This window comes from Microtus oregoni, unplaced genomic scaffold (assembly GCF_018167655.1).
Source record: "Microtus oregoni isolate MIOR12 unplaced genomic scaffold, Mior012 000002F_ref0000024, whole genome shotgun sequence".
Taxonomy (NCBI): domain Eukaryota; kingdom Metazoa; phylum Chordata; class Mammalia; order Rodentia; family Cricetidae; genus Microtus; species Microtus oregoni.
Window position 1 is genome coordinate 68,462,240 of NW_024543061.1, and position 24,627 is coordinate 68,486,866.

The 24,627-nt window shown below is 42.2% G+C and overlaps 1 pseudogene; it reads right to left on the bottom strand.

Moving 5' to 3' along the window:
- Positions 1 to 13,056: 13,056 nt before the first annotated feature.
- On the bottom strand, positions 13,057 to 23,209 carry LOC121440927 (annotated as a pseudogene).
- Between the last annotated feature and the right edge of the window lie 1,418 nt (positions 23,210 to 24,627).

Genomic DNA, 24,627 nt, shown 5'->3' on the forward strand with positions numbered 1-24,627 from the left:
TGCGAATGGGAGATGTGACACTGAACTGGTGAACAGCGACAAACTCCTACTTCTGTAAGTGAAATGATCAAAGGGAAGTGCCCTATGAATGAATGCTCTGATGTGTGTGTCCACACCCATTCACGCTTGCCTCTGAGGGTTTCTAGGTAGTTTTGACCTGGGTGTCTGTCCTTCTCACACAGCTTACACACTGTTATCTTTTTTCTCTTTTTCTTCATTCTTTTCTCATACAATAGATCCTGACTGAAGAGTTCCCTTCCTCCCCTCTTCCCAGTCTCTCCCTGCCCCAGCCTCCTCTGTCCCTAGCTTCATTTTCCTTCAGAAAAGAGAACATTCTCAGTGACATCAATGAAGGCAGGATAACAACATGTATTAAGAGCAGTCATAATTTCCCACATCAAACCTTGATGAGGCAGCCCAGCAGGAGGAAAGTGTCCCACAGGGAACAAAAGAGTTAGAGATGCCTTTAATTCCCACTGTTAGGAGTCCCCCAGTAATCCCAAGCTGAACCACCATAGCATGTGTCCAGAGGGCCTAGTGCAGACCCATGCAAGCTCCCTGATTCAGTCTCTGAACCCCTGATACCCCTGTTAGTTGACTCCTGGTCTCCTTGACCCTTCTGCCCCCACAATCCTTTCTCCTCATTTCCTATGGGGTTCCTGTATTCCCCCAACCTTTGACTGTGGGTCTCTGTGTCTGTTCCCATCACATGCTACTGTGTTAAGAAGGTCTAGCATGTTGTTTTAACTTTCTTTCTTTCTTTCTTTCTTTCTTTCTTTCTTTCTTTCTTTTTTCTTTCTCTTCTTCTTCTTCTTCTTCTTCTTCTTCTTCTTATTATTATTATTTTTAAATTTATTTTTAGTTTTTTTGAAAAGAAAAAATTTCCGCCTCCTCCCAGCCTCCCATTTCCCTCCCCCTCCTCCCACTGCTCTCCCCCTCCCCCACTCCTCTCCCCTTCCCTCTCTAGTCTGAAGAGCAGTCAGGGTTCCCTGCCCTGTGGAAAGTCCAAAGTCCTCCCCCTTCCATCCTGGTTTAGGAAGGTGAACATCCAAACTGCTAGGCTCCCACAAAGCCAGAACATGAAGTAGGATCAAAACCCAGTGCCATTGTCCTTGGCTTCTCAGCAGCCCTCATTGTCCGCCATATTCAGAGAGTCCAGTTTTATCCCATGCTTTCTCAGTCACAGTCCAGCTGGCCTTGTTGAGCTTCCAATACATCAGCCCCACTGTCTCTGTGGGTGGGTGCACCCCTTGTGGTCCTGACTTCTTTGCTCATGTTCTCCCTCCTTCTGCTCCTCATTGGGACATTGGGAGCTCAGTCCGGTGCTCCAGTGTGGGTCTCTGTCTCTATCTCCATCCATCGCCAGATGAAGGTTCTATGGTGATATGCAAGATATTCATCAGTATGGCTATAGGATAGGGTCATTTCAGGTTCCCTATCCTCAGCTGCCCCAGGAGCTAACTGGGGACATCGCCCTGGGCACCTGGGAGCCCCTCTAGGTCCAAGTCTCTTGCCAACCCTAAGATGGCTCCCTTAATTAAGATATGTGCTTCCCTGCTCCCCTATCCAACCTTCCTTTATCCCAATCATCCGGTTTCCCCAAGTTCCCCCCATCCTCCCCTTCTCACTTTTCTCTCCCCATCTCCCCTTACCCTCCTCCCACCCCACCCCCAAGATCCCAGTCTTTTGCCCGGCAATCTTGTCTACTTCCCATAACCAGGAGGATAGCTATATGTTTTTCTTTGGGTTCACCCTCTTATTTAACTTCTTTAGGATAACAAATTATAGACTCACTGACCTTTATTTATGGCTAGAACCCAATTATGAGTGAGTACATTCCATGTTCATCTTTTTGGGTCTGGGTTACCTCACTAACCCACTGACTGGGAGAAGATCTTCACCAACCCTGCAGCAGACAAAGGTCTGATCTCCAAAATATATAAAGAACTCAAGAAACTAGACTTTAAAATGCTAATTAACCCAATTAAAAAATGGGGCACTGATCTGAACAGAGAATTCTCAACAGAAGAAGTTCAAATGGCCAAAAGACACTTAAGGTCATGCTCAACATCCTTAGAGATCAGGGAAATGCAAATCACAACAACTTTGAGATATCATCTTACACCTGTCAGAATGGCTAAAATAAAAAACACCAATGATAGCCTTTGCTGGAGAGGTTGTGGAGGAAGGGGTATACTCATCCATTGCTGGTAGGAATGCAAACTTGTGCAACCACTTTGGAAAGCAGTGTGGCGGTTTCTCAGGAAATTTGGGATCAACCTACCTCTGGACCCAGCAATGCCACTCTTGGGAATATACCCAAGAGATGTCCGATCATATGACAAGGGCATTTGTTCAACTATGTTCATAGCAGCATTATTTGTAATAGCCAGAACCTGGAAACAACCTCGATGTCCTTCAATGGAAGAATGGATGAAGAAAGTGTGGAATATATACACATTAGAGTACTACTCAGCGGTAAAAAACAATGACTTCTCGAATTTTGCATGCAAATGGATGGAAATAGAAAACACTATCTTATTCTTATTCTAACAAAACTTCTTGTTCTGATTCCAGTAACCATTTGTTTTGAGTTCTTATTTAAGGGGAAGCTCAGGGTAAGTGATATATAACATTCTTCTTCAACTTATATTTAAGTGACCATTTTCCACAAGTTATCAGCAATTAAGATATACAGTATATTATACTGTGGTAGAAAAATAATTAACATGTGAACTTCATAGTTACCGTTGACATGAATTGAAGCTCTAGAATCCTCTGGAAGCATCCATGCTGTGAAGGAAACTGTGAGATATGGAAGTGAGGACAAGACTGTGGGAAACACACGACACTGACACAACAGGAAGAGCAGTGAAGAGGGAGCCGCATGCGCTGCTCAGCCCTGTCCTGGAGGTCCATGTGGATGCGACATCATTCACCAGTGGAAGGACTTTGTCTGTCAGATCTACAGAGAGTGGAGGACACGGGTCTGTGGGATGTGCTGACTCTCCAAGAATTTCCAGGCCTAGAGCCTTAGAATGGGGTTACACATGCCAAGTCATACATTGTCATAGAAAAGCAAAGTTTTCCTGAAGTCACTTGCTGTGGTTGGGATGGATTGACACAAGGCCCTCACAATTATGAGACAGCAGCAGTCTGGTGACTGTGAGTTCCAGGAGACAGGAGGTGCACACATTGTATGGACCTCACACTCATTCCCCAAGAACACTGATGATTACAAAGTAAGGAGAAGCCTTGTGAGGGTCTCACAACACACTTAGGACCCCATGAATCCTCCTTAGCTGTCACTGTTTGATGACAGTCATTTCACCCAATGCCAGGCACAGGATTCTGCCTCGTGCTTTATCTGGGAGCACTGGGAATTGAACACAGGGTTTCCTAAAGTTGAGGCAAGCATTCTATCACTGAACTATGTTCCTGGCCCTTTGTGCTTTACCTAAACTGAAGATTTCAGCAATTACAGAAGGATTACATCTTGAGACATTAATTTTTCAACAAATATAGAGAATTTATAAGAATATCCTCGGCTTTCAGTACATAAAACTTTCAGCATATATAAAGCCCTCAGACCTTAGTACATAGAGGACTCACCTGATTGCTCATGAGTAATGCTTGTCCCTGTCTACAATCCTCTTCCCTTGCCGAGACACAGCTAGTTTTAGATGAGGAATGTGTGAAAAAGCATTGCTACTATTTAGGTGTTTGTAACCACCTAGTATCCCGGAAACCAATGACAATGGTGTGGATGTATTAGATCAATAAGGAGAAATCTGATGCTCTTAGCAGAAGATTCAAACTATGCTTTGTGGACAGTGAGGTTTAACTAAGTTCTGAAGCTGCCTGTGGCTACCAGGAATCCATAATGCCACTGTGAAATATGACAGACTTGAGGTGAGACATTTTCTTTAACTGTTACTGGCAAAAGTGTGAAGTGACCAGAAGTGAGAAGAGCTTCACGCGTCTGTGGGCTGCATGCAGTATGCAGCTAACCGCGATCATTTTGCCTGATACAGAATCTGGAACATCAAATACCTGCATAATCTTTACACGACAAACATCCTTACAATCATCATTGTACATATAAAAATAAAACCCTCTGAGAATTCGTACTTAGAGAATTTGTCTAGCTGTGCTAATGAAGCCACATGATCACATAATTGCCAAAATGATACTTTACTTCAAAAATCTATCTAAATTCAGGGTCTTGATCATGTCACAATAAAATATAATCATAAAGAGTGGGTGTTTGTGTGGGAAAAGGAGATTACAGTGGGATATTACCCACAATGTGATATTAAATATAACTAATTCCCATGGTGAGGTAGTGGGGTCCGGAGATATGGTTCAGAGCCTATGAGTGCCTGCAGATCTTGTGGAGGTCCCAGGTAGAGTTCCCACACCGCCATCGAGTGCCTCAGTACTGCCTGTAACTCTAGCTCCAGAGGGTTCTGTGCCCTCATCTGAATCTGTTTTGGAAATCAAGAGGCTATTGACATAGAAAGCAGTATTGTGATTCAGAGAACCTTTGAAAATATGTCTGTTTGTGGAATAATCTCCTTAAAAATTTGACAAATGGACTTCAATAGATCTGTCATAAGAGTTTACAAATATTTTCTTGTTGTTTTTCCTGCTTTCACAGAAGATCTTCTGAGCCCCATTTGTTTGTTTCTACAAAAAAGCAAACATTTCAAACATATTTTCTTTTTTCCTGCAAAATTCAGATGCTCCCAACAAGGTATTTTATGGAATGTACAAAATCATTTTCAAATTGTCCACCATTCTTTTGTGATGCCTATTAGCTTCTTTGGTAAAAACAAGTACTATTTTTAAATAGTAAACAGGCTTAGTTCTATGTTACAATGTAAGTCATCCAGTCTCCTAAATTGTAAAGATTCAATTATCTGACTTACTAGGTCTTCATAAGCATTTCTTATACACATATATATTTTTACACATATATGTACATACTTTATTGTTGATGGGGGCTGCTCATTCATTTCCCAGCTGCCCAGACCAAAATAATTACACAGCAACTATATTAATTGCAATTGCAATACTGTTTGGCTAATAGCTTAAGTGTATTTCTAGCTAGAACTTATATCTTAAATTAGCCCATTTCTATTAAATTATATTTTACCATGAGGCTAGTGGTTTACCAGCATTGTTCTGGCATTTCTGTCTTCTCCAGCAGTTACATGGTGTCTCTGACTTTGCCTACTTTCTCCCAGCATTCAGTTTAGTTTTCCCTGCCTGGCTATATTCTGCTCTGCTTCAAGCCAAAGAAACTTCTTTATTAACCAATGATAACAATGAATATTCACAGCATACTGAGGGGAATTCCATATTACTTCCTCTTTTTTGTCTAAATAAAAAGAAAGGTTTTAACTTTAACATAGTAAGGTTACATATAACAAAACAGGTATCAAACAAGAATTACAGTTACAATATTTATATCTACTTTGTCTTTCATCATAATTAAGGAAAACTATAATTATAATTATCTATTCTTGACTCCATCAAAGACTCCAGAGGGTTTAATATTACCCAAGTAAACAGGAAGTACATTTTAAACAACTTCCAAAACTCTAGAATTGACAGAGACATCTCACTGCCTAGACAGTCACCCAAAGTTCTTCTGTAACATTGTGGCATCCATTTCCAGCCTACAGGCCCATAGTATCTGGCAGACTTTTCCATGAAGCTTGAAATTTGAAGATTTGTTCTGCCTTGTAATGGCAAAGTTCATCAGTTGCTTTCTTCTGTGCCCTACAGAATGTCCTGCAGATTCTTTGATGAAGCAGGAACCCCAAAGGACCTTATCACCTTCAAGCAAGTTTAATAATAATTTTTCAGTGGGTCCTTAATGTCCAGTTTATACAGCATAACATCAAGTAGTACAGGCAATAGCAGTTTCTTGCCCAAATGGCTACCAAAGTCCATAAGGAGCCTCTTCAATGCCCATCTTCCTCTTGAAGTAATAGATAAAGAAAGTGTGGCACATCTACTCATTACAGTACTACTCAGTGGTAAAAAAAAAAAAAACAATGACATCTTGAATTTTGCATGCAAATGGATGAAAGTAGAAAACACTGCCCTGAGTGAAATAACCCAGACCCCAAAATAAGTATATGGTATGTACTTACCCATTAGTGAATTCTAGCCATAAACAAAGGACAGTGAGCCTAGAATTCATGATCTTAGAGAACCTAAGTAATAAGGCTAACCAAAACAAAAACATATATAGATCTTCCTGGAAATTGGAAGCAGACAAGATTTCCAGGCACAAGTTGGGAGCATGTGGGTGGGGGTGGGGTAGAGGAAGGGGCGAGGGGGAGATAGGAGAAAAGGACTGTTGAGGAGAGCTTGGGGGAGTGGGATGGTTGAGATGGAGGAAGGACGGATATGGGAGCAGTGAAGAAGATATCTTAATTAAGGGAGGCATTGTGGGGTTGGCAAGAGCCTGGACTCTAGAGGAGGTCCCAGATATCCACAGGGATGTCCCCAGCTAGGACCCTGGGTAGTGGAGGAGAAGGTGCCTGAACTGGCTTTGTCCTGTAGTCAGAGTGATGACTATCTTGCATATCACCATAGAACCTTCGATGGGGACAGATAGAGATAGAGACATAGACCCACCCACATGGGAGTGCTGGACTGAGCTCTCAAGGTCCAGTTGAAGAACAGAAGGAGGGAGAATATGACCAAGGAAGTCAGGACCACGAGGGGTTGATCCACCCACTCAGACAGTGTGCCTGAACTAATAGGAGCTCACCAAAGTCAGCTGGAATGGGACTGAATGAGCATGGGATCAAACTGGACCTTCTGAATGTGGCTGACAATTGTGGCAGACTGAGAAGCCAAAGATAATGGCATTGGGATTTGTCTCTATGGCAGGTACTGGCTTTTTGGGATCCTAGTTTATTTGTATGCTTACCTTCCTAAGCCTGAATGGAGGGGGGGAGGGCCTTGAACTTCCCACAGGGCAGGGTACCCTGCCCTCTATTAGGACTGGAGGTGGAGGAGGGTGGGTGAGTGAGGGAGCAGGAGGGAAGTGGGAGGAGGGGAGGAAGTGGAAATTTTGATTCCTAGTATTAATAAAGTAATAATTAAAAAAGAAAAAAAAAGGAAAACCAAAACTAAAATTAAACCAAGCCGGGCGATGGTGGCGCACGCCTTTAATCCCAGCACTCGGGAGGCAGAGGCAGGCGGATCTCTGTGAGTTCGAGACCAGCCTGGTCTACAGAGCTAGTTCCAGGACAGGCTCCAAAGCCATGGAGAAACCCTGTCTCGAAAAACCAAAAATAAATAAAATAAAATAAAATTAAATTAAACCAAAACAACAAGCAAAGGGAGAAATATTCTACATAGATAAATGAAACAATCAGATGACAGAACCACAGAGAAAGCACTAACAGAAGACAGATAAATGATGAATAAATAAAATTATCTAGCAATATAAATCATATTGAGGCAGGATCAAGCTCCCTCCTGCTGCATCAAGGGTGAGCAAGGCATCCCACCCTAGGGAATGGACTCCAAAAAGCCAGCTCATATATCAGGGATAGATCTTCATCCCATTGCCAGTGGCCCAATAAACAGACTAAGTCATACAAATGTCACCCACATACAAAGGGCCTTGTTCCCAAGCAGGCTCCATGGATGTTGGTCTAGAGGTCATGAACACCTACTAGTGTAGTAAGGTGGCCACTTGTTTGTTTCCTGTCTGCCCAGACTCCCGATATAACCACACAGAAACTGTATTAATTAAATTACTGCTTGGCCAATTACTTAAGCCTGTTGTTAGCTAACTCTTACATCTAGAATCAACCCATTCCTATTATTTTATATTTTACCATAAGGCTTGTGGGCTACTGGCAAGATTTCGGCACATGTGTTTCTGGCAGTGGCTCCATGGCTTCTCCTCTGCCTCTGCCTCCCTTCTCTCAGCATTCAATTTAGTTTTCCCTGCCTAGCTCTGTTCTATGCTATTAGGCCAAGCCAGTTTCTTTATTAACCAATGGTATTCACAGCATACAGAGGGGAATCCCACATCACCTCCCCTTTTCTGTTTAAATAAAAAAGGAAGGTTTTAACTTTAACATAGTAAAATGACATATAACAAAATAGGTATCAAGCAAGAATTTCACTTACAATATTTATATCTACTTTATCTTTTATCATAACTAAGAAAAACTATATTATTACTATCTACTCTTCAATTCCATCAAAGACTCCAGAAGGATATAATATTACCTAAGTAAACAGGAAGTTCATTGAAAGCAACTTCCAAAACTCTCGAATTAACAGAGACTTCTCGCTGCCTGGACAGTCACCCAAAGTTCTCATGTACTGTTGGGGCATCCATCCCATATTTAGCCTACAGGCCCACAGTACCTGGCAGAGTTTCCCATGAAGCTGGAAATTTCAAAGACAGTTCTGCCTATATTGGCAGTTGTCAGTCACCTTTTTCTGTGTCCTGCAGAATGTCTAGCAGGCTCTTTCATGAAGCAGGAACCCTGAAGTACCATCTCGCCTTTAGGCAAGTTCAGAAGTCATCTCTCTGTGGATCCTGCATGTCCAGTTCACATAGCATAGCGTCAAGCAGTCCAGAAAAGACCAGTTTTGTGCCAAAATGACTAACCAACTCCACGAGAAGCCTCTTAGATGCTCATCTTCCTCTTAGACTAATTGGTGGTTCCAGGAGGAGATGTGTCTCATTGTCATGAAAATTCCTAAGTTATTAAAATGTTTTAAATGCCATATTCTGTAGTCTTTGAAAGGTTTGAAGAATGCCTATCCATCTGAAATACATCTCTGTACATCTAGAAAATCTAACTAACATGACTATAAGCTTGACTATTATAGATGATTATCTATTAACCCATATTTCTTAATTATACATTACATTTTGAAATGAGCAGTACAAACACAATACCTTCATCAAGAGCAGAAATATATATATATATTTGCATATATATATATAAATAAACAAAATTGATCTTAAATTTGTACCAAGAAACCAAGATCAATACCAAGGCAAATCTCTATAGTATAACCCCCTTTAAATGTAAAGAAACATTTATAGACAATATTTGATAATATGGTCATAGTTCTGTGCAAACTGCTTCCTGCTGTTTATTGGGCAAAGTAATTTTTTGAGGGACGCTCAAGGCAGCCTTTTAGGGGGCTTTGGTCCATTAAACTACATTAGTCTGGAGGTTTCCACAGGTTCTCATCCTCTGTGGAAACAAAAGAAGAACCTCTTTTCCAAAGCAACAAATCCTTAGACCCATATTTTGAAATCAAGATACTTTTAAAGTATATATATATTGGCTTGGCTTAGCAGACCTGAGTATCAAATGTTTCTCTGCAGTCAAAAAATTCAAATAAAACACAATAGTATACATAATTCAGATATTCCATCTTTACGTGGCTTATTCTTTCTTTACTTCTTTTAATCCATGACTGACTGTACTCTGTCTCTTTAAAGATTTTACCTTTTATTTAAAAAACCATTTACTTCTTTTTATAACTGTCTATATTCTTTTTCTTCTCTCTCTCAAGCCTATGTACATTTATTCAACACTGTGACCCATTTAGTGGTCTTTTTCATCTGAATTTGTCTTTATTGTATATCTGTTATGAATAGGACAGCTTCTTAAAATGCAACGAGCTTCTTAAAAACCTAAGTGGCATCATTGCTAGGTAAAACAAGGCCCTGCCTGCTTGCTCCGTCCAGTCTGACATGGTATGGCAGAGGTCTTTTTAGCACAAGCCATGCTCACAGCCCCATTTTCAGGCACACAGGGGGGGTCTATGTTAAGCAAATTGTAGCGCTCTGCTCCCAAACCTCATTTAAATGTTGGCATCCTGAAAGAGTCAGAGTTCATACTAGCAGCATGGCCCATGGCAGGGAAGCTGCAGTTTCAAAACCACATGGCTATTTTTCTGCTACTGATGAATCAGAAAGACCTCTCTTAAATGAGCCACAGCATGCTGCCAGTAAGCAAATCACATTCAGGGAAAAAATGTGGCTAAACTTTGTTTTCTAGTGTCTAGAATTACTTTCCAAGCTCTCTCAGGTGGATAAAGGAGGCCACTTGTTCATTTCCCAGCTGCCCAGATCCCCCCAAAAACACATACAGAAACCGTATTAATTAAATCACGACTTTTTATATTACTTAAGCATATTGTTAGCTAGCTCTTACATCTAGAATTAACCCATCTTCATTATTTTACCATGAGGGATGTGCCTACTGGCAAGGTTTCAGCGTCTGTCTCTGGCGGTAGCTCAATGGGGTAGTGCACAGCAGTGCAGCCAAACTTGGGGTTCAGCTCTGTCAGTGGATTACCCACAAATGTTGACAAATCATTCCACACTCTGCTTTATTACTTAAAAAATAATTCTCTTGGAAAAGTCACTGTTGCTACCCAGTTTAGGAACAGGGCAATGTCCATTATCAACAACCATATATGTAAATAAAATACGTTGCCAGTAGCCAGGCCACAATGGAGTGTTTGCTGGTTTTTGGTTCCTCTTTCAAGAAGTAGGAATGTTGTGGGGAGCTTCGGGCGGCATTCCTGCTGCTCCGGCTCCCAGCCACCTGGCTAGCTTAAGCCCCGAAATAACAACACACAAACTGTATTCTTTTAAACACTGCTTGGCCCATTATATCTAGCCTCTTCTTGGCTAACTCTTGCACCTGGACTAGCCCATTTCTAATAATGTGTGTAGCACCCCAAGGTGCGCTTACCGGGAAGATTCTAGCCTACCGTCCATCCTGGGTCGGAGCTTCATCATGTCTGCTCCAGAGAGCAGAGTTATCGAGTCTGAGCTCACTTCCTCTTCCTCCCAGCATTCTGTTCTGTTTACTCCACCCACCTATGTTCTAACCTATAAAATGGGCCAAGGCGGTTTCTTTATTAGCCAATGACCTTCCTCCATCACAGGAAAGTGGCTTTACCTAAAGCAAGGCTGTAGTACAGATTAGAATACACAGTAAAGAGGACTTCCAGCAGCAGGAGTGAGTATTCTAGGGCACTGACTGCTGCTCTGAGCTTCCCTTTAGTGGGTACAAGAGAAGGAGGACTTTGGTTACTAGGAGCTTAATTTGGGTGGTTCTTTATTTTTGCCAACAACTCTTCCCATAGCATGTTTGTAGGATTATATTTGTTTAATTATGTTAAGATGTGTTGCTGTTTTACCTTGCCTGCCTAAGACACCTGATTGGTCAAATAAAAGCTGAATGGCCAATAACAAGGGCAGAGGTATAGGTGAAACTTCTGGGCAGGGAGACTAACAAGGAGGACAAATTCAGGATACAGGGGTGAGGGAGAAAAGAGGTGCCAGGGAGTTGCCAGCCACCAATCAGCCAGACACAGAGGAGGCAGAAAAGTAGGACATACAGAATAATAGAAAGACAAAAGGCCCAAGGCAAGATGTTGATGAAGAGAAACAGGTTAACTTAAGTTAAAGGAGGTAGTGGGACGTGCCCAAGCTAAGATAGAGAATTCATAATCAACCATGTTTCATGTCTTTGTTAGGAGCTGGTTGGCAGCCCAAAGAAAATTCCAACTACACGCGTATGTTGTTAATAACATGCGTGCTCTGGGGGCTGGAGAGATGGCTCAGAGGTTAAGAGCACTGACTGCTCTTCCAGAGGTCCTGAGTTCAATTCCCAGCAACCACATGGTGGCTCACAACCATCTGTAATGAGATCTGGTGCCCCCTTCTGGCCTGAGGGCATACATGGAGGCTGAACACTGTGTACATAATAAATAAATAAATCTTAAAAAAAATAACATGCGTGCTCAGCTGTGCTAGGATTACCATGGTAAACAGGAGGGGCTCTCTACTGATTTGCTTCAGAACACAGTTTGCCTTATTGAGCATGTACCCCTAGACCAGACTGACCCATGTTCCCAGATACATTAATAGTATGTTTGATTAGAAACTGTCAATGTCTGATTGCCTTTGTGTGAAGAACTTTTTCCATTGGTTAAAGTGGGTTTGCAGTGCTGTTCTATGGGTGTGGTGGTCTTGGGTGCTAGCATATTTTTAGGGGTGTTGTTTAGAGAGCAGTGTGCGCGTGGACATAGCCTGTGCAAGAGAGGAACCGAGGGTGTCAATTTCATTACCAGAAGAGAGGTATGTGCATAACTAAAATGAAGTAGATCCCAGGGTGATTAATTGTTCCCTGTGTTTGCTGTATTCACAGGCAAATATGTTCACTCTAATTCCAAGAGCAGGGTTTGCCTAGTAGGTTCTGACTAACTCACTGTCTTCCCCAGGGTATTAGTTACGTTTCTGCTGTTATGATAAATTACCATGACCAAGGTGACCTACAGTAGAAAGAGTTTATTGCTGGTTCCAGAAGTACATAAGGGCAGGAAGAAGGCATAAACCATGGTGCCTGGAATAAGGAGCTGAGAGCTCATATCCTGAACCAAAAGCACGAGGCAGACCAAGTTACACGTGAGGTTTTTAGTCTCAAGGCCACCTTCAGGGACACTTCCTCCAGCAGGGCGGCACTCCTAAACCTCCCCCAACAGTGCCACCAACTGGAGACCAAGTGATAAAATGCCAAAGGCTGTGGAGGACATTCCTCATTTCATTCACCACACCCAGGCTGGCCTTGAACTGGCTATCCTCCTGACTCAGCCTTCCCAGTGCTGTTAACACAGGCATGTGGCATCAGTCCCCACATTAAAAGCTTTTAACAATGATTTTGCAAATGGTCATCTGTGCTGTTTGCAGATGACCTCAGACACAGAGAGTGAGGGTCACAGACTCCAGGATTAGAACCCAGTGCTCCTCAGCTGTCTGGGCTCCTGTCCACAGAGCACTTCTCTGAAATGGCACATCAGTGTCTCTATCCTCTCTTCAGAACAAAGACTCAGAACACGGGCATCTGTAGGAGTCACAGTGGTTTTAGAGTCCATGCTTTGTGTCACCAACTGTGCAATATTTGAGCCAACATTCTAGACAGAAGGAGTGCAGAGATCTGTATGATAGAGTAATTGAGATGGGATTCCCAGTCAGGAGTCATTGCACCTGGTTTCAGGGACTCATTTTGGTTCCCTCTGGCAGATCCACTTGTTGTCTGCAGCACACTTCTCAGAAACCACTTTGTCCTTTGAGACAGTGACACAGCTGTTTAGTTTAGAGTCACCTATGATGTTCAGTCTGAGGAGGAAGAGAACAGCCACTATGAGTGTTTAGGATTTTCACATAAATGTCTTGTCATTGCTCTCCTATGGAATTTAAAGGAAACAGTAGAACGCACAGTTGTTAAGTGTACTAAGTACAAACATAATGTTATAAACACTGAAGGCAGAGCTGTTCTAAAACCTGTTGTTTCTTTACTGGCAAAGAAACCTTCCAGCAACAGTGTTCATAAAGATGCATAAATCAGAGACAGTTTGAGGGATAGAGACCTCTTCATTCCACTACTAATATGTCATGTGACCGCCTCTTTTCACTCCTAACATGTCATGTGACATTTTCATTCCACTACTAACATGTCATGTGATCTCATCATTCCACTACTAACATGTCATGTGATCTCATCATTCACTACTAACATGTCATGTGAACTCCTCCTTCCATTACTAACACATCATGTAATCTCCTCATTCCACAACTAACACATCAAAAGAACAGAATATTTTTTGAGTGTCAGTTTTATTTAATACACAGGGTTGGGAACTGGAGATTTGGCTCAGTGGTTGAGAGTCCTGGCTGCTCTTGCAAAGAACTTGAGTTCAGTTCCCAGCACCCACATGGCAGCTTAGAGTATCTGTAACTCCAGTACCAAGAAATCTGGTACCCTCTTCTGAATTCCATGGACACAGGCATTCATGTGGTCCACATACAAACATGCAAGCCAGGCAAACACTCATTTACATAAACAAAAATGAATAAATCAATCCCAATAGATTATTATCAAAGAGCACGGAGTTATATGTACATGTACACACACATATACACACATATGTACATGTATATAATACACAGATACATATACATATGAAGTTAACTAGCTAATGATTGTGAAAGGATTATGATATACATGATGGGTGACAACAGTTACACACAGTAGGTGCTCAATGAATATATCCAGTATACAGAGTGAGCTCACAGGGTCTAGATCACAGAACTAGATGCAGGGAGGGAAAGAGGCTCAGTTCATGAGACTCATAGTCATGATTCCTTTCATTCTCCTCCCTTAGGTGGGCCAGTATTTGATTAACACATGATTTTTTGGGCCCTAAAGCCCCACCAAGGAGGAGGTCACCCCAAGAGACACTATCAGCACGGTTGATGCAATAGCAAGAGGAATTTTTATTCTGCCACGGCAGAGGTCCCTCAGCCTCGAGAGGAGAAGGACACCTGCTTTGTCTATTACAAGCTATTTTAAAGGAAAAACCACAGAATCAGGGAGGGGTTAATACAGAATCAAAGGGAAAGTCCAAAAATCATTTGTCAACTATTTTGACTAGTTCATTCAATGGTCAGCTAACTCTACTTGATCAATGTTATGGCGATTACAAGGAGGAACACCTGCAGGTCGTCTCACCCCAGTTCCAGGGTCTGGGTCTATTGAAGAAAGACTACAATGGGGATGGAAAGTACTCAAAGCTCCAGTGCACGCGTGGTTGGTTACCAGGGTCCTGGTTCCCAGGAAGGGGGGTGCAGTAATGCTAAGGGCCTGGATCCCAGGAAGGGAGGTGCAGTAATGCTAAGGTGCCTCAAAGTCTTTCAGTTTCAAATGTTCATGGCTCCCATGGCCCCATTCTGGAAGGAACACAACTAGAATTTAAGCGCTAACACACAGTATCAGGGTTTACAGTAAGGGAGAGTGGAGTTCTAAGCACACTCAAAGGTCTTAGAAGAAGGTGGCATCTGACAGTGGCCGGGCTCCTCACGGGTGTCCTTCCTTTGTTTAGTTCTTAGTGGAGCCCTTGAGCTTGAGATGTGAATCTGATGCCGTCCTAGTGGTCAGCCTGCAATCCAGCCACGATTTCCTTGGATTCTTCCACCCTCAGGATCTGTCTTCAGTTCTCAGCATCATTTCCCTGTGGCTGATCTGTGTAGTCAAGGACTTCCTTTCACAATCCCTTTAAGGCCTCCCAGGCCTTCTCCTACTGGACTCCTGGAGAGTTCTCTGACATTCCTTATTAATCCCCAAATAACCCTGTGTGGGAAACTGTTACTCTCTCCCTTTCCCTTACCTGAAGCCAGGGTCAGAGAGTTAAAGCAAAGGCAGGGCTTGCTTGACTGACACTTCCTACTGAGCACAGCAGCCTCCAGGCTTCTCAGTCCCTTTAGTCTAATCACAGAGACATTTTGTCCTCAGAGTAAAACTACAAATCAGCTGAATTTAATCTATATACTTTACATACATTTCTCTACTCTACTCAATTTCTATACTTAACAAATTTTCATTACATTTTAAGTAAATCTAAATTAGCATTTTACATTTCAATCTCATGTGTTCTGAATAACAAGAAGTACATTTTCTTGTAAGATTTGTTTGTTTATTCAAGCAAGATTAATAAACAGCTCTCAATATCCCTTCTGAAGACCTCATAGAAAGCAGTGTATAGGAATTTGACTGAATACTACATATTTTGCTTATAAAAGGAATAAATATTCTGTTCTTATTATACAAAAATTCACGAATTATGCTAAAATCTAGAGTTTAGCTCTGAAATGTCAGGTCTCTCATTGCAGAGTTACCTTGATAATCTCAACAATAAGAAAGTGAGAAGACACCAAAGAGCTAATGGCTTCTTTGTGAGCCACAACACACAAATATACTTTTGATATTCAGTAACCCAAGAGGATGTGAAGGATAGCTGTCACAGTGTTAAGAGGTGACTGGATCATGGGAGCAATAACTCCATCAACAATTAACCCATTGCTGAGATCCCACCCAACAAAATGAGGCTCCCAGAAAGATGTAGGTCATGGTGGGAAGCAGCCTTTGATGGCAAATCTCTGCTTCTCATCCCACCCTGGGGCTTGCCATCTCTCCATCCTGCCCACCTTGAGGTGAGCAACTTTGCCTGAATTTATACAACCTTTCTGCACTGCCACAGGACCAGCAGCAATGCAGCAAGATGAAGAGGACTTGAGACCCCTGAACTGTGAACCAAAATGATTTTCCTTTCTTGTTTATCTTGACTAAAGTCTGTTTTCATCACAGCTCCTCAAATAATTGTAGCTTTCACAACTCAGCCAAGCTACACTGCAGCCTGTGACAATGAAGTCATTTCTCTCAGCTGACAAAGCTCCCTGCTGACACTGCCTTCCCTTCCCCACTCACTCTTCCTCTGCTGGCTGTGACCTGAGCTACTGGCCTCGCTGTACACTATGGCTCATTTCACCTTAGCATGGAAAGGACCACTTAAGAAATTCTTTGAAAAATATAAGAAATATTAGAGTGACAAGAGCAAAATTCCTTCTGCCTACAGGCTCTAAGTAGGCATTTTAAAAGGCATTCTCATTGGGTAACTGTACTATATTTTCCTTATCCATTCTTCGGTCGAGGGGCATTTAGGTTGTTTCCAGGTTCCGGCTATGGCAAACAATGATGCTATGAACATAGTTGAGCACATGTCCTTGTGGCACGATTGAGCATCCTTTGTATATATACCCAAAAGTGATATTACTGGGTCCTGAGGAAGGTTGTTTCCTAATTTCCTGAGATATTGCCACACTGACATCCAAAGGGGCTATGCCAACTTGCATTCCCACAAGCAATGCAGAAGTGTTCCCTTTACCCCACAACCTTTCCAGCATAAGCTGTCGTCAGTGTTTTTGATCTTGGGCATTCTTACAGGTGTAAGATGGAATCTCAGAGTTGTTTTGATCTGCATTACTTTTATGACTAAGGATGTTGAACATTTATTTAAGTACCTTTCAGGAATTTTATAATCCTTTGTTGAGAGTACTATGTTTACTACACAGCAGAAAAAAAAATAACATCTTGAATTTTGCAGGCAAATGGATGGAGCTAGAAAACATCATTTAGAGTGGAGTAACCCAGACCCAGAAAGACAATTACCACATGTACTCACTCATAAGTTGTTTTTAAATACAAAGCAAAGAAAACCACCTCACAAATCACAATCCCAGTTAACCTAGACGAAAATGAGGACCCTAAGAGAGACATACATAGATCTAATCTAAATAGTCAGTAGAAAAAGACAAGATCTTCTGAGTTAATTAGGAGCATGCAGACCTTGGGATAGGTCTGAAGGAAAGGGAAGAGAAAGGGAGGGGAGCAGAGAAAAAAGTAGAGCTCAATAAAAACCAATAAAAAAGAAAAAAATTGTTTATGAAAACATTTAACATATGAAAAATGCATTTTCTTTCCTAAGAAGTTAGTTTAGTCCTTAGCCTTAGAAGTCCATTGTATACATACATACACACTTGACCTTATAAAAGGCTAGAATCTTTTTATACATGAAAATTTTAAGTCACCTTTGGAATCATATTTTCAAACCCTTCTGAATATCTTTAATCTTTAGTATCGTTATTAGAGCCCTGAGATGACCTGAAATGAATATTCAAGTGAGCTCCGCCAATACTCACACATCAGAGCTTAAAGTGGAGCCGTTTATCCATCTCCAGTGCTTCTCTGACATGGAGTAACTTAGTCCAATCCAAAATGATTTGCCTTTTTCCTTCATCGAGTCCTTTATGAATCTCTACAATCAAAGCAGAGAAGAGAACTTAATCTGAGCCTGTGTGCTGTGACTTGTATTCCACAGCCTCCCGACACCTAGGTCAAGTGTCACCTGTGTCCGTCCTGAGTCCTCAGCACAGTTTATTCTTCATCCATTGAGGAATCTGTGCCCAGCATTTACGATCCTAGGACACTCACCTTACATATGCAGTTACTGGCTCACATGTCCCTTTAGTCTCTCAGACTATAAGCTCCCATAATGTAAAGTCTCCACTGTCTTTGCATGGAAGAGCTGTTAAGTTTAGAGACGTTGGTACAGCTTCAGAAATGTGTTCACGACTCTGTTTTATAGAACAACTTACCAGTTCTTCTTGGTCTTGAATGAGCAGCAACGTGGCTCCTTTTCTAGTGCAGACAGATAGACCTTCCTTCCAAACACTGGTCTCTTGAGAAAACTGTAGGCATTTATTTCGGTATGGCATCCAGTCATTGGGGCACGTTAGCTGAACTGGACTCTCTGAAGTGAGGAGCAGACAGGATAAATTTTTACCCTGCTGCACACACAGTAGTTGTTTTGTTAACACACACTTTTAGTAACGTGCTGCGAAGAGATTATTGTTATGATGAAAAGAAATGAAAACAACAAGGAATTCATTTTTTTCTATCAATCAACTAGACAGAGCTAACATTAACACATTTGTTTCAACAAATATTCTATTAGGATATTTTTAAAGTTATTGGTCTAGTGTGATGTGATAGCGTTGGAGGCAGCATGACAAAGTGATTAATATCTCAGGCGTCAAGGTTGCATTGTTTCAAAGAAGTTCCCAGCACTATCAACTACCAGTCATGAGACCTCGATATGTTTCTATACTGCATTTTTTTCTAACATAAGACCATGGTGCTGTCTTCGTGGGTGAGAGTTTGCAGCCTCTGCTCACGTAAGCCCTGGTAAATAGCAAATGTCAACTGTTATTCTTGGGAAAATCAAGCTGCAATAATTATATGCTGTGGAACAATGGTTTTACCCTGTAAAGATTTGCTTCTTGTACTTGTTTAATTAAGTGCTGATTGGCCAGTAACCAGGCAGGAAGTAGAGGCGGGGCAACCAAGCAGGAAGTAGAGTGGGAGCAATGAGAATAGTAGAATTCTGGGAAGAGGAAAGAATTCAGTCTACAGTCATCACCCAGACATAGAAGACACAGATGAGAATGCCTGTGGTACCAAACCACATGCCCAACACAGACTAGAATTATGGGTTAAGATGTAAGAATTAATTAATAAAAAGCCTGAGCTAATAGGCCAACTAGTTTATGATTAATGTAGACCTATTTGTGTTTCTTTGAGACAGAAACCTTGGTCAATGATTACCTGTTGAGCTAGCCACAATCCTTGGAATATCCACTCTGCATTTTTCTATTGATGGCTTTTGTATTAAGACTCGCACTAGCAAAGAAGAAAACAAATAGAGAGGATTAAATACTGAAGAGAATGGTGGAATGGGTGTTTTTCTTCCCACTTCAGGAAATTGAGTAATTTCAGCAAAGCTGACCATAAGACTGAGGGTAAAATATCAGCCACTGAGGAACTAGTTTGGAGACAGAATGTGTAAACAAACAAGAAAATCATAGAACATGTGATTTCAGACCACATATCATCTAATGACTTTAAAGAAACTCATAAATTACCAAAATAATGTCTGAATTCCCATCTTTAAAATGAGTATTATCACACTGTCTCCAAGGAAGGCAGCTCATTCCCACTGGAGTTCAGAAGCCAATTAATAAATTAAACACTTGAGCCTTTTAGCTTTCTATCTACATTGTTGTTTATGTCACAATTATGACTTGTTTTCTTTTGTTTTTGTTTTTTAGGTTCTTGGCGGACATGTGTTTTTGGGTGCTTGGAGTCAGCTAAAACATAACACAGACACCAAACTTTCAACACAAAAGAGATTTATTAAACTGAAGGGAGTGGGGAGGGGCTGCCTCTTGATCTGGCATAGACCGCAGCAGGTGTTTTGCAGGACTGGGTTGTTGAGGAGAAAAGGAGAAGTCTGTGCTAGGATGAGTTGTAAGTCCTGAGTGGACAGGTTAAACGTTGTAGCCAAAGAATTAAGTTTGATTGCTGGACATTGATGTTTTGAAAATTGTATCTTGGTGCTCAGCCTCAAGAGTATTCCATGGCCAAATAGAGGAATGCACTGGACTTGGGGACTAGTTTATGAGTGTAATCTAGAAGTTCAGAGAGAGGAAAGGGAAAAGGGCAAAACCTGCAAGTGCCATGTTTGCCATGCATGGTTCTTCTAGAGAGCCCTTCATGTGTAATAGCCCCTCATGGCCCTAGTGAAAATTCCGAAGCACAGGAATGGGAAGTTTCTGCACTGCACATGGGACATTGTCCTGTAACTATTCATGTCATTGACCATCCCCCAGCTTAAGGGGTCAAAGCACATGAAGACGACCTGATATCTAGAGGAACAATTCTGAAACAAAAGCTCTTGCCTCACTTACCTAAAACACTCAGTCCAATCACGGTCAAGAGAAGAAGGATGAGCCCAGCACAACTGAGTTTCAGAGCCAACCTGTGGGAACGTGGGCACCGGCAGGCATCTGTGAAGTTAAACACCTGGTTACTAGCTTATGTCAGTTGAGTACATCTGGGATGAAAGTTAAAGGTGGTTTGGATTAACGTGGACAACTGGATTCAAGTAGAGGGTGGGCTGTGGTTGTGAATGTTTCTCTGCCAATGTAAAGCAAAATTCCATGAGTTGAATTCTTCATTATGTTCAGCTGTTTGCTTTGATAACTTAGGAAGGAAAATGAATGCTCATGCATGTACTCTGCATAAAGACTCATTGAGTGACTCAGACTTGGTAGATGTGAAGATGTGTTGAAAACCACTGAGCGCTGCAAATCAAACAGCACATTCTGTTGTGGGAATGGAGTCAATGAGTCTCTAAGGAGCACTTTCTTTTATCCAAGACACATGTTAGATGATCACTTTTGTGGTCATTGTGACTTTTGATGCTACAGCATGTGATTCCATTGCTGAACATGGCGTCTGCTGCACTGAGGTCTACAATGTTCTTCTCCAATTTGGATTAAAGTTATGGCATCCAAGGAAAGGTATCTCATGAGTCCACACCATACTTTCAGGATTTCAATTGAGGTAGTTCCCCCTACTGGCTGAGTTCTAAAGCCCCCTAATGGACAGATGATCTGGAAGTGTGGCTAATACCACACTACACACACAAGCACATGCACAAACCTGCAAACTAAAACCATACAACACTGTGTGCATGTTGCCTTCACAGTGCACTTCCCTTAGATATCATACATTGATAATTGCTTTTGCTGTGGTCTGTTCTGCTTCTGAGAGATAGTTGTCCATTGGTCCAGGCTGACCTCTAACTCTCTGTGTGGCTGAAGATGAACTTGAGCTCCTCACTCTGCTGCTTCCACATCCCGAGTGATGGGAATCTGTTGGGTGGCGCTGCAGTCAGATGCTGCAGTCTACCATAGCCTGGCAGCTTTCTCTAAGCTCTGAAACATGGAGGAATCCCTCTCCGTCCACTGAGATTTCCTGCTCTCTACCTTCCCCTAGCTGGAGGAAGTCTCTTGGCTGGGAGGACTGTCCTACTAAGAAAGCTGTCTCCAAGCCTAGAAGTCTGATTTATCTTCAGCATGACCCTTGGCACAGTTTCCTGCTAGAAGCCTTTCTCCTGTTGCTCTTAAGGTAACTTAGACTTGTACAGGAACATTGCTATAGGACCCTGCTGCCACATATGAAGCCTTATGATAGGAGCGTGCTGCCTAATACAAATTAGGGTTTGTCCCCAGACTCCCCAATCCTATATATTTCCTATACTCTGGAATAAAGCTGAGCTGATTCGTCAAAGTCATCTCCTCAAGGACTATCTCTGTTGTACAGACAGCCATTCAAATCTTATTCTCCACTTCTGTTTTTTTCCCCCATGCACCAATGTACAATGTAGCCAGCCACCCAAGGAAGAAGCAGAACAACAGGATTCTAAGTGTGCACCAGCCACAAGTTTCAGTATGTAGAGAGTAAAAAACTAAGAAGTCCTCCACCTTATGTGGAACATCTGCATTCCATCCCATTCCCAACCAAGGCTCAGGCATTATCACAAAAGGGGGCAGAATGACTGCCGAACCAGAAGTGCTGGATAACTACAAGGAAAAATCGAATTCTGGACATAACAGTGCAGTTGCAGAGATGAACTCGCACCGTTTGTGATGGCCTGCACAAGACCTTCAAAACTCAAGTCTGACAAAAGATTGTGGGGGAGTTGGGCGTGACGTTCCACCCCAGCCGGGGAACATATTGACAGCTGATGGAGGCTAGGAGTGGGGGAGTCAGTTTTCTTCCAGGATACAGTCCCTAAGAGGTCACCTATGCTCCAGGACATGGCCTTCACCCATGCACATGCTGGCAGGGCTGACTGGATTCAGTGGGAAATCAAACCCCAACCCTTAAGCTCTTTAAGTCCCTTCCACTTTTACAGGTATAAACAGAGAAAACAAAGACTTTCTTGTGCCTACCACAAAGAACTAGCTCTGTCAAATCTTTTGTATAGTTGCCAAAATCCCCCAATTTTCCCTGACCCCTGTACAGATTATAATGAAGCTCATTTGCTGACTCAAAGATCTTTTTCTGATTAAAAAATCTGCTAATTTAATAGTTCCTGACAAGCATTCTTAAAAAGTTGTTATTCACATTCTTGGCACAATATAGAAAGATTAAATTTAATGCATTGTGGTACTCTATAAGGAAGCTCACTTACATCACAGAATCTCATACTATACCATGGCCATTTTAGACTTAATTCTGCCTCAGTGTCTGTCTCTTATTGCCCATTCCCCTAAATCATCATATCCTTCATATTTGTCTCACTTCAGTTTTCCACATTAGTTCCCATTTCTTTCCCTTAGATTTCACATCCTCGGGAGACAGGGTGCTGATTCCACCAGTGCTCAGTGCTAGGATGCTGTGGAACTGAGTCTTTGTGTTTGTTCTGTAGAAGTTTGGACCAGGCAAGATGCTTTATAGAGTCTCTCTGCTAGAAGCATCGCTTTCCTTGTAGATGCAAAGCATCCCTTCTTCAGGGTCTTGTGACGGAAGCTGGAAAGAAGGGCTGCCATGTCTCACATTAACTGACTAGAAGGGAGTGCATGAGCTTCTTATCTCTAAAGCTATGAAGAGATAGCTCTAAAGCTATCTCTTCAGCATGGACAGACAGCTGCTCACCTTCAAAGCAACAATAAAACTGTAAGAGGAAACCATAACTCTGGAAGATATTCAAATGCCAGAAGGAGAAATAAAGCTACTGACCTGGGGGACGAGATGGAGGCGATGCACACAGAGGCCCTGGAGTGGGGTCTTCTACCTTGGAGCAGACCCTTGGTGTGTCCATTGCGAATGGGAGATGTGACACTGAACTGGTGAACAGCGACAAACTCCTACTTCTGTAAGTGAAATGATCAAAGGGAAGTGCCCTATGAATGAATGCTCTGATGTGTGTGTCCACACCCACTCACACTTGCCTCTGAGGGTTTCTAGGTAGTTTTGACCTAGGTGTCTGTTCTGCTCACACAGCTTACACACTGTTATCTTTTTTCTCTTTTTCTTCATTCTTTTCTCATACAATAGATCCTGACTGAAGAGTTCCCTTCCTCCCCTCTTCCCAGTCTCTCCCTGCCCCAGCCTCCTCTCTCCCTGGCTTCATTTTCCTTCAGAAAAGAGCACATTCCCAGGGATATCAATGAAGGCAGGATAACAACATGTATTAAGAGCAGTCATAATCCCCCACATCAAACCTTAATGAGGCAGCCCAGCAGGAGGAAAGTTGTCCCACAGTGGGGAAAAAGAGTTAGATATGCCCTCAACTCCCACTGTTTTGAGTCCCCCAGAAACCCCAAGGTGAACACTACAGCATGTATCCAGAGGGCCTAGTGCAGACCCATGCAAGCTCCCTGACTCAGTTTCTGTGTACCCCCGTGAGACCTGCTAGTTGACTCCTGGTCTCCTTGACCCCTCTGCCCCTACAATCCTTCTTCCCCATATCCTGTGGGTTCCTGTACTCCCCCAACCTTTGACTGTGGGTCTCTGTGTCTGTTCCCATCACATGCTCCTGTGTTAAGAAGGTCTAGCATGTGGTCTCTCTCTCTTTTTTTTAAAACCAAACTCAAAGGACACTTCTTGTTTTGATTACAGTAACCATCTATTTTGAGCTCTTATCTAAGGGGAAGCTCAGGGTGAGTGAAATTTTTTCTCAATTGAAATTTAAGTGACCATTTTCCACAAGTTATCAGCAATTAGATATACAGTGTATTAAGCTGTGCTGTAAAAATAAATATTAACATGTGAACTTCATAGTTACAGTTGAGATGAATTGAAGCTCTAAAATCCTCTGGAAGCATCCATGCTGTGAAGGAAACTGTGAGATATGAAAGTGAGGACAAGACTGTGGGAAACACGCGTAACTGACACAACAGGAAGAGCAGTGAGGAGGGAGCCCCACGTGCTGCTCAGCCCTGTCCTGAAGGTCCACGTGGATGTGACATCATTCACCAGTGGAAGGACTTCGTCTGTCAGAGCTACAGAGAGAGGAGGACACGGGTCTGTGGGATGTGCTGACTCCTCCAAGGATTTCCAGGCTTAGAGCCTTAGAGCAGGACTACATACACATGCCAAGTCAGACACTCTCATATCAAGTGAAGAAGAAGAAAAGAGATTTCCTTAAAGTCGCTTTTTAAATTCAAAGCCTCTAAATTGTGGGAATCTATAGCATCAAAATTAAGTTAAACACTTTTTTACTTCAAGAAGGAAGAACCAGGATATTGTCACAATCAGATCAGAGGAAAATCCAACTCCCAACAGTGTAAATAAC